At 41.5% G+C, this 15,851-nt stretch overlaps 1 long non-coding RNA gene across 2 annotated transcripts in view; it reads left to right on the forward strand.

Annotated features, from left to right (window-relative positions):
* The window catches only part of LOC137299945 (uncharacterized), a 104,979-nt gene that overhangs the window by 36,350 nt on the left and 52,778 nt on the right, over positions 1–15,851 (forward strand). For both annotated transcript variants that reach the window (XR_010958011.1, XR_010958010.1), the window contains exon 3: positions 12,250–12,395. This is a non-coding gene — a long non-coding RNA (uncharacterized lncRNA). The remainder of the gene's footprint in view (positions 1–12,249; positions 12,396–15,851) is intronic.

Here is a 15,851-nt window from a genome sequence, read left to right on the forward strand (position 1 = left end):
CCCTTGCAGGTTTTTTATGTCCTCCTCACTCTCTACTTTCCCTCCCATCTTTGTATCATCTGCAAATTTTGATATGTTGCACTCAGTCCCCTCCTCCAAATCGTTAATATAGATTGTAAAGAGTTGGGGACCCAGCACCGACCCCTGTGGAACACCACTGGTTACTGGTTGCCAGTCCGAAAATGAACCATTTATCCCAACTCTCTGCTTCCTGTTCGATAACCAATCCTCCACCCATGCCAGAATATTACCCCCAATCCCGTGATTTTTTATCTTAAGTAATAATCTTTTATGTGGCACCTTGTCGAATGCCTTCTGGAAGTCTAAATACACTATGTCCACTGGTTCCCCTTTATCCACCCTATACGTTATATCCTCGAAGAACTCAAGCAAATTTGTCAGACATGACTTCCCCTTCATAAAGCCATGCTGACTTTGTCCTATTAAATTATGCTTATCTAAATGTTCCGTTACTGTCTCCTTAATAATAGACTCCAAAATTTTACCCACCACAGATGTTAAGCTAACTGGCCTATAATTTCCAGCCTTCTGCCTACTACCCTTTTTAAATAACGGTGTTACATTAGCAGTTTTCCAATCTGCCGGGACCTCTCCTGAGTCCAGGGAATTTTGGAAAACTATCACCAAAGCATCCACAATCCCTACTGCCACTTCCCTCAAGACCCTAGGATGGAAGCCATCAGGTCCAGGGGATTTATCCGCCTTGAGTCCCATTATTTTACTGAGTACCATCTCCTGAGTGATTTTAATCGTATTTAGCTCCTCCCCCCCGAGAGTCCCCTGTTTGTCCAGTGTTGGGATATTCTTAGTGTCCTCTACTGTAAAGACTGAAACAAAATATTTGTTCAGCATTTTTGCCATCTCCATGTTTCCCACCATTAATTTCCCGGTCTCATCCTCTAAGGGACCTATGTTTGCCTTAGCCACCCTTTTTCTTTTTATATAACTATAGAAACTCTTGCTATCTGTTTTTATATTTTTTGCTAATTTCTTTTCATAATCTAACTTCCCTTTCTTAATCAATCCTTTAGTTACTTTTTGCTGTCTTTTGAAGAATTCCCAATCTTCTATCCTCCCACTAAGTTTGGCTACCTTATATGTCCTTGTTTTTAGTCGGATACTATCCTTGATTTCTTTACTTAGCCACGGATGGCTGTCATTTCTTTTACACCCTTTTTTCCTCAGTGGAATATATTTATTTTGAAAGTTGTAAAATAACTCCCTAAATGAACACCACTGCTCATGTACCGTCTTACCCTTTAATCTATTTTCCCAGTCCACTTTAATCAATTCCGCTCTCATACCATCATAGTCTCCTTTATTCAAGCTCAGTACGCTTGTTTGAGAATCAACCTTCTCACCCTCTAATTGGAAGAGAGAGAGAGAGAAAAAAAAACCTCGGGCGATAAGGCAGAGAGCTAGTCTCTCAATTTTCTTTCCAGGGTTTGTTTCAGTTAAAGGGGTTATTCTTCCTGGGCTATAATTCCGATGAGCTTTTAAATTTAACATGGGTGATGAGGGGGAGTTTGAATATTCTGAACCCTTCTCACCTGAGGGAATTGGTGAAAACCATTAAAAACATTCATCCATCCTATGTACATCTGTGTGGGATTGAAAGGGTTAAATATAAACAGGCTAGCTGCCAGCTCCGAGAGACAGAGACAGACAGACAAGCAACCACCGAGGCAGACACACTGTATGCGGCTGCGACAACATACAAAAGGAATTAGTTAACTATCCAATGGTATTGGCAAAGAATGGTGAAACCTGGGTGGCATCAGAACTGTGTCCTGGCTTATGGTTTCACCCTAGATGAGCACTCCTCTAATTGTACTGTTAGTATTCAAAGATGGAAATCGGAATGAGCAAGTCATGGGAAGAGGCCGTTACTGTAACAACATCGGACTTTGCTTACCATCATTGCACGCTCAGTCCTGATCCCAGTGAACATTCATAATGCTATGAAATTCAGGTGGAAATGGTTAAGGGAGGAAGTCGAGAAGGCGGTTATACAGTTTGGACTTCCGATTCCACCACTGTCACTGAGTCTAAAATCTGTACTTGATGGGATGGTCACATCAGAGCACCACCTAATTGATCTATAACAATGAAATGCAACCATAGAAAAGGATATAGGACAGCTGGAAAGGATAAATGGTGGGAAACATAACGTAAGACAACATGGAGGTATTGCACTACCGAGCCAGGAGTTAAGCTTAAGTGGGACACCCCTTCGGCTCAATAGATGGGATATGTAAGAAACAACATTTCACACAGGCCCTCTTTGGATATTGTTGTTCAAGTACTCGAGATTGTCTCAACCTTGTTGACAAATGTGTTTGTGGATGATCACATCATGAGATGCCATGTCTCCATTTTATTATCAACGTTTATAAGCATGATGGCATGGGAAGCGCTACTATCTTTTTGGCTTACAGAGAAATTGATTGACATACGGACACAAAGCAGGTTTAGGGTACAGCAAATTTTAAGGTGTCAGTGTGGGTATATAAGTAAAAGCATAAAGATTAGATGTTAGAATATTCTTGGAGTGAAGACTGGGCCACTCAATATCTTATTACAAGGGCCATACGGGATTGATCAACTCGGGAACCTTGTCGATGTTAAGCTTTGCCTGGTTGTATCTCAACGTCTTACTTCATGTGTTGCAATTGTACTATTGTATTTTAACATCTTTACGACTTATCTTGTAACTTCTTAATAAAACTTTTATGCTTTGGGACAAGGCATACTCCTAGCCATTTTGATTAAAGACTGAACCGTAATCAAATTACTTACATATGTCCTCTCAGAATGCCTGTCATTTATAGTTATTGCAACATGCATGTGTAAAGTGATTGCTATATCATTTAAACTTCAATAGAAATTAAAAATAAAACTCATATCAGCTCTCCTGCATTGTGGCTGAAGATGTGACAAAGTTAGCAAATTTGTGAAATTTTGATATTTAACTGCAAAATTCTTAACTCAGGAGAAAATATGAATTAAAAGAGCAGTATTGCCAAATCAGAGTGTCTCATTCTGATGTTTAACTGCAAAATTCTTAAACAAGGAGAAATTATGATTTAAAGGTCAAGTATTGCCAAATCAAAGTGTCTCACAAGACATTTTGTTCATTAAGGCAGGACAACACAATCAGGAACAAAATGGCAATCACGCATGCTGCCATTGGCTTTCATAAACGCAGCTCAATGAAACAACATTTAAAACACATATTTCAAATTCAGTGCTTCTCACCACAGCCAACACTGTGGATTTGCTGGAGAGTTCCCAGAATAACCTGATCATCCCATAATGCCCCTTTAATGAAGGGTTAAGATTGATCATTTATCTATTGAGATTCAGCATTTCTCCTAATTTTCCTGAGGACATGCAACATTGTAACGGCACATCTACAGTGTACAGCCCCGTGAACGATGCACAAAAGAGAGGAAATTATGGAGTAAGTGACTAACGCCAATAATTAGGCCACTCCATATTTTCCTGGGATTTTTGCGCTGCTCCGCCATTACCCTGGCAGAAAACAGTGAGAAGTTAATGACAACCCCCAACCCCCGCAGCGATCGCGATTTTCGTGGATTAACACCAGTGTTCACATTGCTGCCACTTACACAAAATTGATGATTCTGGTATGGCCCTTGGTAACTTGGCAGCAGCGTGAGCTATTGCTCAGAGATCAGGGGGGTAATTTTAATAGAACAGGTGAGTTCGGAGCAGACAGGAGGTTAAAACAGCAGCTTTTTGAAGCGCGAGCGCAACCCGGCTCCAAGAGCCCACTTCCGGGTTTAACTCGGGTGTGTTTGGATGCGCACGCACATCCGAAACCCAGAAGTCCCATCCCCACTTAATGCTGGCGGGCGGATTGTTGAAGGGGCAATTTACCTCATTGAAATAGTTGAGGAACTTCATTTTTTGTTGATTCTAAGTATGAAACCAATTTGACTTTACCTGCACGGGGTTCCCACGGCTTCTCAATCTCACCAGTGAAAAGAAGGTGAGAAGGGCCGTATCGGTGAGCACAGAGACCTAAGCAATTTTTCCAGCCATGTAATACTGAATATCCAGTCTGTATCTGAACGAATTCTAAAGGAAACTGAAGGAGCAATCAACTGTGAAGACTGCCACAAGACGTTTATGATCCAGCAGATTCCAAGCAATAACCACTTCATGGAAGGTGGAGATACCAGCTACAAATGCACTATTGGACCAATTACAATGGCCCCTATGGAAATAATGTGTAATGAATCCCTGAAATGTGATAATCACAGATCTCAGAAAATTAGAAGACGTCTGGACACCTGTCAGCCATTCCATGCTGAAGAAAATGCAAGAGAGTGTGGAGGTGTACTGGGCCTAGGACCTTGCCTTGCAATTCTGCTGCTGCCTCTCAGCGTCGCATTGTCTCAGAGGTGACAGAAACTTTAGTATTCGAATTTTGGCACGCTGAATCCATGGGAAGAATCATAAATTGAATGACACAGTATAGAGGAAATGTAAAGCAGTGGAAAACCCCCTTCTACCTTACAGAAAACATTAGAAACTGAAACTTTAGTGGAACCATGCTGAAGGTAATTATCAGAACAGAAGTAGGTAAAAGATTTGCAACATTTGCAAAATATACACAGGTATTGTCATTATGGTAACCATAAACTGTGAGACTAAAAGTTCACTTCGCAGACATCATTGGTGATTGATTGTTTTGAGTTTTGCCATATCCTTAAGAGATTGGACCTGTTTGTGTACGTTATTAAATAAATGATCTTTTGAAAACAGGAGGCTTGATATAGCATGGAGTATAATAGAATCATAGATATTTATGGCACAGAAGGAGGCTATTCAGCCCATCGTGTCCATTGTGTTCATGCCAGCGAAAAAAGAGCTATCCAACCGATTCCTACTTTTCAGCTCCTGGTCCGTAGCCTTGTAGGTTACGGCACTTCATATACATATCCAAGTACTTTTCAAATGAGATGAGGGTTTCTGCCTCTACCACTCTTAAAGGCAGTGAGTTCCAGAACCCCATCACCCTCTGGGTGAAAAAATGTCTCCTCAACTCCCCTCTAATCCTTCTACCAATTACCTTAAATCTACGCTCCCAGGTTATTGACCTCAATGCTAAGGGAAATAGGTCCTTCCTATTCACTCTAGGCCCCTCAGAATTTTATACATCTCAATTAATTCTCCTCTCAGCCTCCTCTGTTCCAAAGAAAACAACCCCAGTCTATCCAATCTTTCCTCATAGCTAAAAATTCTTCAGTCCTGACAACATCCTCGTAAATCTCCTCTGCACCGTCTCTAGTGCAATCATACCTTTTCAGTAATGTGGTGACCAGAACTGTACGCAGTACTCAAGCTGCGACCTAACTAGTGTTTTACACAGTTCTAACATAATCTCCCTGCTCTTATATTCTATGTCTCCGCTAATAAGGGAGAGTATGCCTTCTTAACCACCTTATCTACCTGTCCTGCTACCTTCAGGAATCTGTGGACATGCACTCCATGGTCCCTCTGTTCCTCTACACTTCTCAGTCCCTCTGTTCCTCTACACTCCTACCATTTATTGTGTATTCCCTTTCTTTGTTTGCCCTCCCCAAATGCATTACCTCACACTGGATTAAATTCCATTTGCCACTTTTCTGCTCACCTGACCCGTCCATTGATATCTTCCTGCAGTCTGCAGCTTTCTTCCTCACTATCAACCAAACGGCCAATTTTTGTATTATCTGCAAACTTCATAATCATGGCCCCTACATTTAAGTCTAAATCATTGATATATACCACAAAAAGCAAGGGACCAAGTACCAAGCCCTGCAGAACCCCACTGGAAACAGCCTTCCAGTCACAAAAACACCTGTCGACCATTACCCTTTGCTTCCTGCCACTGAGCTAATTTTGGATCCAACTTGCCGCTTTCCCTTGGATCCCATGGGCTTTTACTTTTCTGACCAGTCTGTCATGTAGGATCTTGTCAAAAGCCTTGCTAAAATCCATATAGACTACATCAACCCTCCTTGTTGCCTCCTCAAAAAATTCAATCAAATTAGTCAGACACGACCTTCCCTGAACAAATCCATACCTTTTGTTGTGTTAATTGTTGATTCTGTGTTCCTTGGATGCACCGTTTTTTATTTCTCTATATCATTTATACATGACTTTAACATAAAGGAAACTAGTTAGTAGTTGTTTCTGTACACAGACTGTTTACAGTGCTAAAATAATGTCAACTAGTTGCTAAAATCCCACTAGAAATAGATATGGAATGCAAAATCGCCTTTTCAACAGACTTTTAAATTCAAAGAGATTATATAATTACCAAAACAACCGATGTTATACTTGAAATGTTCATTTGCTCAAATTAGCAATTTGTTCTTTTATCGTAGGTCTTCATTTCCAAATACCTAAAGCTGGGAGTATTATGGCAAGAATTATTCTTAGTTCACCTTAAAAAATGTTCTTTGCAGATTTCCAAATATGCACATTTTGGATGATATGCCCAGTGATGCTGAATATTATAAAGAGGAATATTGGAGAAATGTTTGAATATGCACAGAACACTTGATCATTCACATTACTCTGAGTAAAGAGAAACATTTAAAAAAAACTTACCTGCCGCAATCAGACCTCTGCGATCCGCCGACCAGGGCACCCCCCCGCCACCGATGGCCGAGACCCTCTGATGAGAGATCGGCCCCCCCCCAGCCTGTCAATCTGGCTGGCTGTCGCACAGGAAAGCCAGAAGCAAAAATAATTACCTTCACTTGAGTTGCGATCGCCAATTCCAACGCGCTCAACTCACTCCCGGGTTTCCCACGTGAATATATACCCACCCGCTGAGTTCCCAGCTCCAGGTCAAAATCATGCCCCAGGTACCTTTAAACAGTTGGCCTGAGTTTGTTTGCTTAGCTCTTGGGCAGCCTGATGCTGACTTTTTGCAAGAGTTAAATCACACAGCGCCTTCACTCAATTTAGGAAATGCCAGAAGAGGGTTTAAAAATTGGAATCATTCAATCATAATGTTTCCCAGGAACAACATCAAGGTGCTTCCCAGGGACAACAGGGACCATTATTTTACAGACTCAGGATGGATTCCTCTTCGGGGATGTGTTTGAATTATCGCAGAGACGGGCGGCTGATCCTGCCTGACCACTTTCCCGGAGAAGGAGAGGCTGCTGGGAGGGAATGAGTACTTCTGGCTCAGCGAACTGAACAAATGTATTTGTTGAATCGCTGAAACAAAATGGCCGCGCTGCTTCTGATTCGCTGCCATGCTCGCTGCGGAGTTTTCTAATTAGAAATTCAGAAAAATATGGAAGAAGTTATCGGCAGCGAGATTGGCGCTCGAGAAGGCTAAATTTACATCACCGTTGCATGAAAATCTGGGCCCAAAGCTCTAAGCTCAGCACAATGATGTTGTAGAGATATAAAGTGTCAACCCATAGTTTACTGAACGTTGATAAGGAGCTAAAATTAATGGCTACGGCAAGTGATTCATTGTGATGAGATACCCAGTAATTTTCTACACTTACTGCGTGTGGTGTGATTTGCTGCCTATGCATCACTATTTTTGTAAAAAGTCCCAGTGAAATGGTAGTTTCTGAGCAGACCTGGACAGTAACAAATCACTTGCCCTATTATGGGATGACGACTTCATTTAGGGTCTGTCCAACTATCAAGTCCTTTATTTATTATGGAACCTGCATCGATGAGGTGTGATTCATCCATTTGTGGTTTAGCTGAAGCAATTCTATCAAATGATGTACTTAATCAAGTGAGAGTACAGCATATTTAATAGAAGTTGATAATTGTGTGAGGGAACCATTACATTTATATCATTAAAATAATCAAATAAAGGCATTGTTTCAGTAAATGTTGTCAATATTAGCACTGACAGAGCTTAAGTTGGGAGAAATATTATAGTTACCCCAATGCACTATTTGTTAAATTGATAATAAACAGTAATACCATTTAATATTAGGGTGAATTTGAGCACGGTATCCAGCTGAAAAAATATAGCAAATGAAGCCTACTATAGTTTAGCCTCAAAACCAGCAGAGGACCAAATGGACATAGAAGTCAGACAAAATAGCCTAGATTTTCCAACTGGCATCATTTTAATACCAGGATTATCAATTTAAAAAAAAACAGGGTGATTGGACAATGTCTCCTTGAGGCTGTTGTCTGTGCTTTTGATTTAAAGGTTTACCTCCAAATTTGTCCCTTTTCCACAAGTTATATTTGTGTTATGTCTGCAAAGTTTCTATTTTTTTTTAACGAGAGACCTGAGGTTGTTTTATGCTTTATTTAACATCTTATTGCAGTTTGTGTAAAATTGTAGTTAGAACCATAGAACCATAGCAAAGATACAGCACAGAAGGGGGCCATTCTGCCCATCGTGTCCACGCCGGCTCGAAGAACAACCAGATGCCCATTCCAATCCCACCTTCCAGCACCCAGTCTGTAGCCCCGCAGCTTATAGCACTTTAGGTGCAGGTCCAGGTACTTTTTAAAAGAGTTGAGGGTCTTTGCCTCTACCACCAATTCGGGCAGCGAATTACATACACCTACCACCCACTGGGTAAAAAGGTTTTTCCTTATGTCCCCTCTAATCCTTCCGCCAATCAGCTTAAATCTATGTCCTCTAGTTCTTGAACTCTCCGCTAGGGGAAACAGGTACTTCCTATCTACTCTAGCTAGGCCCCTCATAATTTTGTACACCTCAATCAAGTCTCCCCTCAGTCTCCTCTGCTCCAAGGAAAACAACTTCAGCCTATCCAATCTCTCCTCATAGCTGCAATTTTCAAGCCCTGCCAACATTCTTGTAAATCTTCTCTGCACTCTCTCCAGAGCAATTACGTCCTCCCTGTAATGTGGTGACCAGAACTGCGCACAATACTCCAGCTGTGGCCTTACCAGCGTTTTATACAGTTCCATCATTACATCCCTGCTTTTGTATTCTATACCTCGGCTAATAACGGAGGGCATTCCGTATGCCTTCTTCACAACCGTATCTACCTGCACTGCCACCTTCAGGAACCTGTGCACATGCACTCCAAGGTCTCTCACTTCCTCTACCCCTCTCAATATATTCCCATTTACTGCGTATTCTCTTTTACTGTTTGCCCTTCCTAAGTGCATTACCTCACACTTCTCCGGGTTGAACTCCATTTTCCACTTTTCTGCCCACTCCACCAACCCGTTGATATCTTCTTGGAGTCTACAGCTATCCTCTTCACTCCCAACTACACGGCCAATTTTTGTATCATCTGTAATTTGCCAATTATGCCCCCATTCAAGTCCAAATCATTAATATATACCACAAACAGCAAGGGACCCAACACTGAGCCTTGTGGCACACCACTGAAAATGGATTTCCATTCGCAAAGACATCCATCGACTTTTACCCTTTGTTTCCTGTCACTGAGCCAATTTTGGATCCAATTCGCCACATTTCCCTGTATCCCATGGGCTTTTACCTTTCTGACCAGTCTGCCATGTGGGACCTTGTCAAATGCCTTACTAAAATCCATGTAGACAACATCCACTGCACTACCCTCATCAATCCTCCTTGTCACTTCCTCAAAGAATTCAATCAGATTTGCAAGGCATGACCTTCCCTGAACAAATCCATGCTGACTATCCCTCATTAAACCATGCCTTTCCAAGTGACAGTTTATCCTATCTCTCAGTATTGATTCTAATAGTTTGCCCACCACCGAGGTAAGACTGACCGGCCTATAATTGTTCGGCCTTTTCCTCATACCCTTTTTAAACAATGGTACTACTTTTGCAGTCTTCCAGTCCTCCAGTACCTCCCCTGTATCTGGTGAGGATTGGAAAATGATCCTCAGAGCATCCGGTATTTCCTCCCTGGCTTCCTTCAATAGCCTAGGAAACAATCCATCCGGCCCTGGTGACTTATCAACTTTCAAGGATTCCAGTCCCTCCAGTATTTCCTCTCTCGTTATGTTTACCTTATCCAAAATTTCACACCTCTTCTTTGACTACTATGACTGGATCATCCCTTTCCTTTGTGAATACGGAGACAAAATATTCATTTAAAACCCTACCCACATTCTCTGCTTCTACACACAAGTTACCCTTATCATCCCTGATAGGTCCCACCTTTTCCTTAGCTATCCTCTTGTTCTTAATGTACTCATAAAACATCTTTGAGTTTTCTTTAATCTTACTAGCTAATATTTTTTCACGCCCTCTCTTTGCTTTCCTTATTTCCTTTTTTACATCATCCCTATACTTTCTATACTCCTTTAGGCTTTCTGCAGTATGAAGGTAAGACATCAGGTGATGAGGAAATTAACATTGTTTGGGGGGGAAGAGTTGAGAAAATCAAGAGGCTACAACGGCTGCCAGTTCACAACCCCCACTGCTCCAAATATTCAGGCTAAGTTCAGAATAAGGTGATCAGCATCAACAACATTCGTGACTTTGTGAATTTGTGTGATTCAGAGAAAGGGGGAGAAAGAGCTTCTTTCTCCCCATTAAGCAACTGAATTAGAACAACATCATTAAATAGCTATGAAATGGTGGGTGTTGGCTGACGTGAGTAACCGCATGTTATTGGACAACTTTCTTATTATGCAAAACATTTTTCAACAATGGCCATTGAGCAATAAGCTGATTATATATCTTAATGTTGGAAGGTGTTCAAATAAACTGGCTTACCCAATTTATTTTTAATTATAATGATCTGTAACATATTTAAACTGGTGACAAGATGTTTATACAGAAGCCAATTGTAGCACATCTACTGCCCCAGCATGCTGAACCATCTCAGCAACAAATAGGGTTTGAACCAGAATCTTTCAGATCTTTATGCCTCAGCTGCTCACTTAATAAACTTGCTGAGCCATCGGGAAAGATGGAATGTTGTTTATGTGACATAATTATTTATTTTAATTCAAAAATATTAAAAGATTTACCAAAAAATTCTGGATAATGTCTTTAAACCTGCAAGTAAAAATGCCATATCCAGCTTATTTTCAATTATAGTCTTCACTGACGTGTTTAAACTGGTGACAAGTCTGTTAGAACAACAAACTTCTTGCTTTAATTTTAGAATTTAGAATTTGTTGAGTAGAATCAAATAAAATAGTAAAATCTTAGAGGATTTGCCCAGAATGAACAAATGCATCAGCCACTGTTTGGTCAACCTACTTAGCTATGCATACTGGCCTAATGAAGGATAGACCATATCCCTTTCTTTCACAGGGCAGTAAATACTGAAATAATAATGACAGTTATACTTTCCATTATATGAATGGCTATTTCCAGTGATTATCAGTCTTTAATTCATTCCAGGGATATGGACATCGCTAGCAAGGCCGGCGTTTATTGCTAATCCCTGGTTTCCCTTGAGAAGGTGGTGGTGAGCTGCCTTCTTGAACCGCTGTAGTCCATGTGGTGAAGGTACTCCCACAGTGCTGTTAGGCAAGAAGTTCCAGGACTTTGACCTAGCGACGATGAAGGATCGGTGACATATGTCCAAGTCGGGATAGTGTGTGACTTGGAGAGGAGCTTGGAAATGATGGTGTTCCCATGCACCTGCCGCTCTTGTCTTTCTAGGTGTGGCGGTCGTAGGTTTGGGAGGTGCTGCCAAAGAAGCCTTGGCGAGTTGCTGTAGTGCATCCTGTAGATGGTACACACTGCAGCAATGGTGCACCGGTGGTGGAGGGAATGGATGTTTAAGATGGCGGATGGGCTCCCAATCAAGCAGACTGCTTTGTCCTGGATGGTGTCGAGCTTCTTGAGTATTGTTGCAGCTGCATCCATCCAGGCAAGTAGAGAGTAGTCCATAATACTCCTGACCTGTGCCTTGTGGGTGGTGAAGAGGCTTTAGGGAGTCAGGAGATGAGCCACTCACTGCAAAATACCTAGCCTCTGACCTGCTCTAGTTGCCACGGCATTTATGTGGCTGGTCCAATGGAGTTTATGATCAATGGCGATGCCCAGGATGTTGATGATGGGGGATTCAGTGATGGTAATGCCATTGAATGTCAAGGGATGGTGGTTAGACTCACTTCTGTTGGAGATGGTCATTGCCTGGCACTTGTGTGGCGTGAAAGTTACTTGGCACTTATCAGCTGAAGCCCAAAAAAGGGCTTGGTTTGCATGCAGTAGTTTTTAAGCTGATGAGATGGCAGAACTTTCTTAAAATTATTTTGAAACTGGATTTCTTCCGTCTCTTAGCAGACAAGACGCCTCAGACTCAACAACAATTTCTTCTTTAAAAATTCAACGTAGCACCCTGATACCTCAGCAAGCTTATCTCGTGAGTGACTCAGATGTACAGCCCAGGAACATCAAAGGTCTGTGTTAAATCAACTGAAATGACGGTGAGCGCTGTTAGCATCAACATTATTTTAAGAGCAAATTTCAAGCCAATGATTTTGTTTCTAGAATTGCTGGTAGGATAAAGTGTATTTATTCACAAACATGAGAGAATGCATTTCTCAGAAACAAATCCCTACATCAATCAATACAAATTACTGCGACTCAAATAACAAATTCAATGAAAGAAGTGACATATACTTATACAGGAGTAGTTGCACATGTGTGACCAAGTGTAATGTATACAAGTTTGCTGATGATACAAAGCTAGGTGTGAAAGTAAGCTGTGAGAAGGATGCAAAGAGTCTGCAATGGAATATCGACAGGTTAAATGAGTGGGCAAGAAGGGGGGCAGTGGAGTATAATGTGGGGAAATGTGAGGTTATTCACTTTGGTAGGAAAAATAGAAAAACAGAATATTTTTTAAATGGTGAGAAACTATAAAATTTTGGTGCTCAGATGGATTTGGGTGCCCTTGTACACGAAACACAGAAAGTTAACATGCAGATACAGCAAGCAATTAGGAAGGCAAATGGTATGTTGGCCTTTATTATAAGGGGGTTGGAGTACAAGAGTAAGGAAGTCTTGCTGCAATTGTACAGGGCTTTGGTGAGACCACATCTGGAGTACTGTGTGCAGTTTTGGTCTCCTTACCTAAGGAAGGATATACTTGCCTTAGAGATGGTGCGACGTAAGTTCACTAGATTGATTCCTGGGATGAGAGGATTATCCTATGAGGAAAGATTGAGTAGAATGGGCCTATACTCTCTGGAGTTTAGAAGAATAATAGATGATATCATTGAAACATACAAGATTCTAAGAGGGCGAGACAGGATAGATGCTGAGAGGATGTTTCCCCTGGCTGGAGAGTCTAGAACTGGGGGATATAGAGATTGGACATTTAGGACTGAGATGAGGAGGAATTTCTTCACTCAGAGGGTTGTGAATATTTGGAATTCTCTACCACATAGGGCTGTGGATGCTCAGTTATCGACTACATTCAAGACTGAGATTGATAGATTTTTGGACTCTTAAGGGAATCAAGGGATATGGGGATCGAGCGGGAAAGTGGAGTTGAGGTCGAAGATCAGCCATGATCTTATTGAATGGCAGAGCAGGAGCTAGGGGCTGTATGGCCTTTTCCTGCTCCTATTTGTGATGTTCCTATGTTCTCAGGCAAATCTTTCTGTATACCAATAAAGCCATAATGTTGTTTGCTGGCTTAGTGCACAGAGACTTTTCCTATATTGGCTTGTGACCTCGAATATGATGTCATATTACCAGCAGCTTTGTCAGTTTGACAGTAGTTACTACTTGTTATGTGGATGGACTAGAGTAGATGTTTGCAAGGATTGTTAACACAAGGCAACATGGATTCTTCAAGTGAAGTTATCTTCAATCAGCTGCTGAACAGTTCTGGTGAGAAACTAAAAACTGTGGAGGGGAATGTTTACAAAAATGAGAGCACAGGGAATTGAAGGCAACGTTTTGGCTTGGATAGGGAATTGGTTAGGAGATAGGAGACAGAGAATGGGGATAATAGCTTTGTACTCAAATTGGCAGGATGTGATTAGTGGTTTCCCCCAGGGATCTGTACTGGGGCCATGGCTTTTCACTATGTTTATAAATGACTTGGATGAAGGAATAGAGAGCTGTATATCTAAGTTTGCTGATGACACTAAGTTAGGTAGCACAGTAAATAGTGTAGATGGGAGCAGAAAGTTGAAAGGAGACATTGATAGATTAAGTGAGTGGGCAAAACTGTGGCAAATGGAGTTCAACGTGGGAAAGTTTGAGGTCATCCACTTTGGACCTAAGAAAGATAGGTCAGAGTATTTTCTAAATGGCATGAAGCTAGGAACTGTGGATAAGCAGAGAGATTTAGGGATCCAAATACAGAAATCACTAAAAGCTGGTGGACAGGTACAAAAAAATAATTAAAAAGACAAATGGAATGTTGGTCTTTATCTCAAGAGAGTTGGAGTTAAGATTCAGATCAGCCTTGATCTAATTGAACGGCAGCACAGGCTTGAGGGATTGAATGGCCTACTCCTGTGCCTATGTTCCTAGGTGCAAAGAGATTTGGGTGTCCAGGTACACAAATCACTAAAAGCTAGTGGACAGATATAAAAAGCAATCAAAAAGGCTAATGGATTGTTGGCCTTTATCTCAAGGGAGCTGGAATACAAAGGGGAGGAAGTTATGCTTCAGTTGTATAGAGCATTGGTCAGACCCCATCGGGAGTACTGCCTTCAGTTTTGGGCACTGCACCTCAGGAAAGATATACTGGCCTTGGAGGGGGTGCAGCCCAGATTCACCAGAATGATACCAGGAATTAAAGGGTTAAATTATCAAGACAAGTTGCATAAACTTGACATGTTTTCCCTTGAATATAGAAGATTGAGGGGTGATCTAATCGAGGTGTTTAAAATGATAAAATGATTCGATAGGGGAGAATCTATTTCCTCTGGTGGGTTAATCCAGAACAAAAGGGCATAATCTTAAAATTAGAGCCAGGCCATTCAGGAGTGAAATGAGGAAGCACCTCTTCACACAGAGCACTGCAGAAATCTGGAATTCTCCCCCGAAAAAAGGCTGTGGATGCTGTGTCAACTGAAGAATAAAAGAAATAGGAGCAGGTGTAGACCATATGGCCCCTCGAGCCTGCTCTGCCATTCAATAAGATCATGTCTGATCTTCTACCTCAACTTCATTTTCCTGCCTTATCCCCATATCCCTTAGTTCCTTTAGTGCCCAAAAATCTATTGATCTCAATCTTCAATATACTCAACAACTGAGCATCCCCAGCCCTTTGGGGTAGAGAATTCCAAAGATTCACAACCATATGAATCAAGAAACTTTTCCTCTCCTCAGTCCTAAATGGCTGACCTCTTATCTTGAGACTATGGCCCCTAGTTTTAGGCTTTCCAGCCAGGGAAAACAGCCTGTCAGCATTTCCCTGTCAAGCCTTCTAAGAATTTTATCCGTTTCAATGAGATCACGTCTCATTCACAAAGCACTAAAGAAATCTGGAATGCTGCCTCAAAAGGCCGTGGATGCTGGGTCTATTGAAGCTTTCAAGACTGGTATCATTTTTGTTAATGAAGGATGTGAAGGGATATGGGTCAAGCTACACATCAGCTATCATTTAATTGAATTGTGGATCAGGCTCGAGCCGCTGAATGGTCGATTCCTGTTCCTATGGTGAAAGGCAACTACAGAGTTACAGAGTCCCCTTTAGCTTCCTCTGCATCCTCCACTTCATTAGTGTCTCTCAACCCCTCCCCACCTAAAAATTTTGAAGGACCTTCCTCAAGTGATAGCTCCTTACGCAGTCCTCGTTGCACTGTAACATTCTGCAGTACACCACAATGATGTGGGCTGTATCGGAACCAGCACTCTCCAGGACTCCAACAGTCTGCTAGAAGAGATCTCTCATTGAAGCATGTGTCTGATTATAT

This window comes from Heptranchias perlo, chromosome 30 (assembly GCF_035084215.1).
Source record: "Heptranchias perlo isolate sHepPer1 chromosome 30, sHepPer1.hap1, whole genome shotgun sequence".
Taxonomy (NCBI): domain Eukaryota; kingdom Metazoa; phylum Chordata; class Chondrichthyes; order Hexanchiformes; family Hexanchidae; genus Heptranchias; species Heptranchias perlo.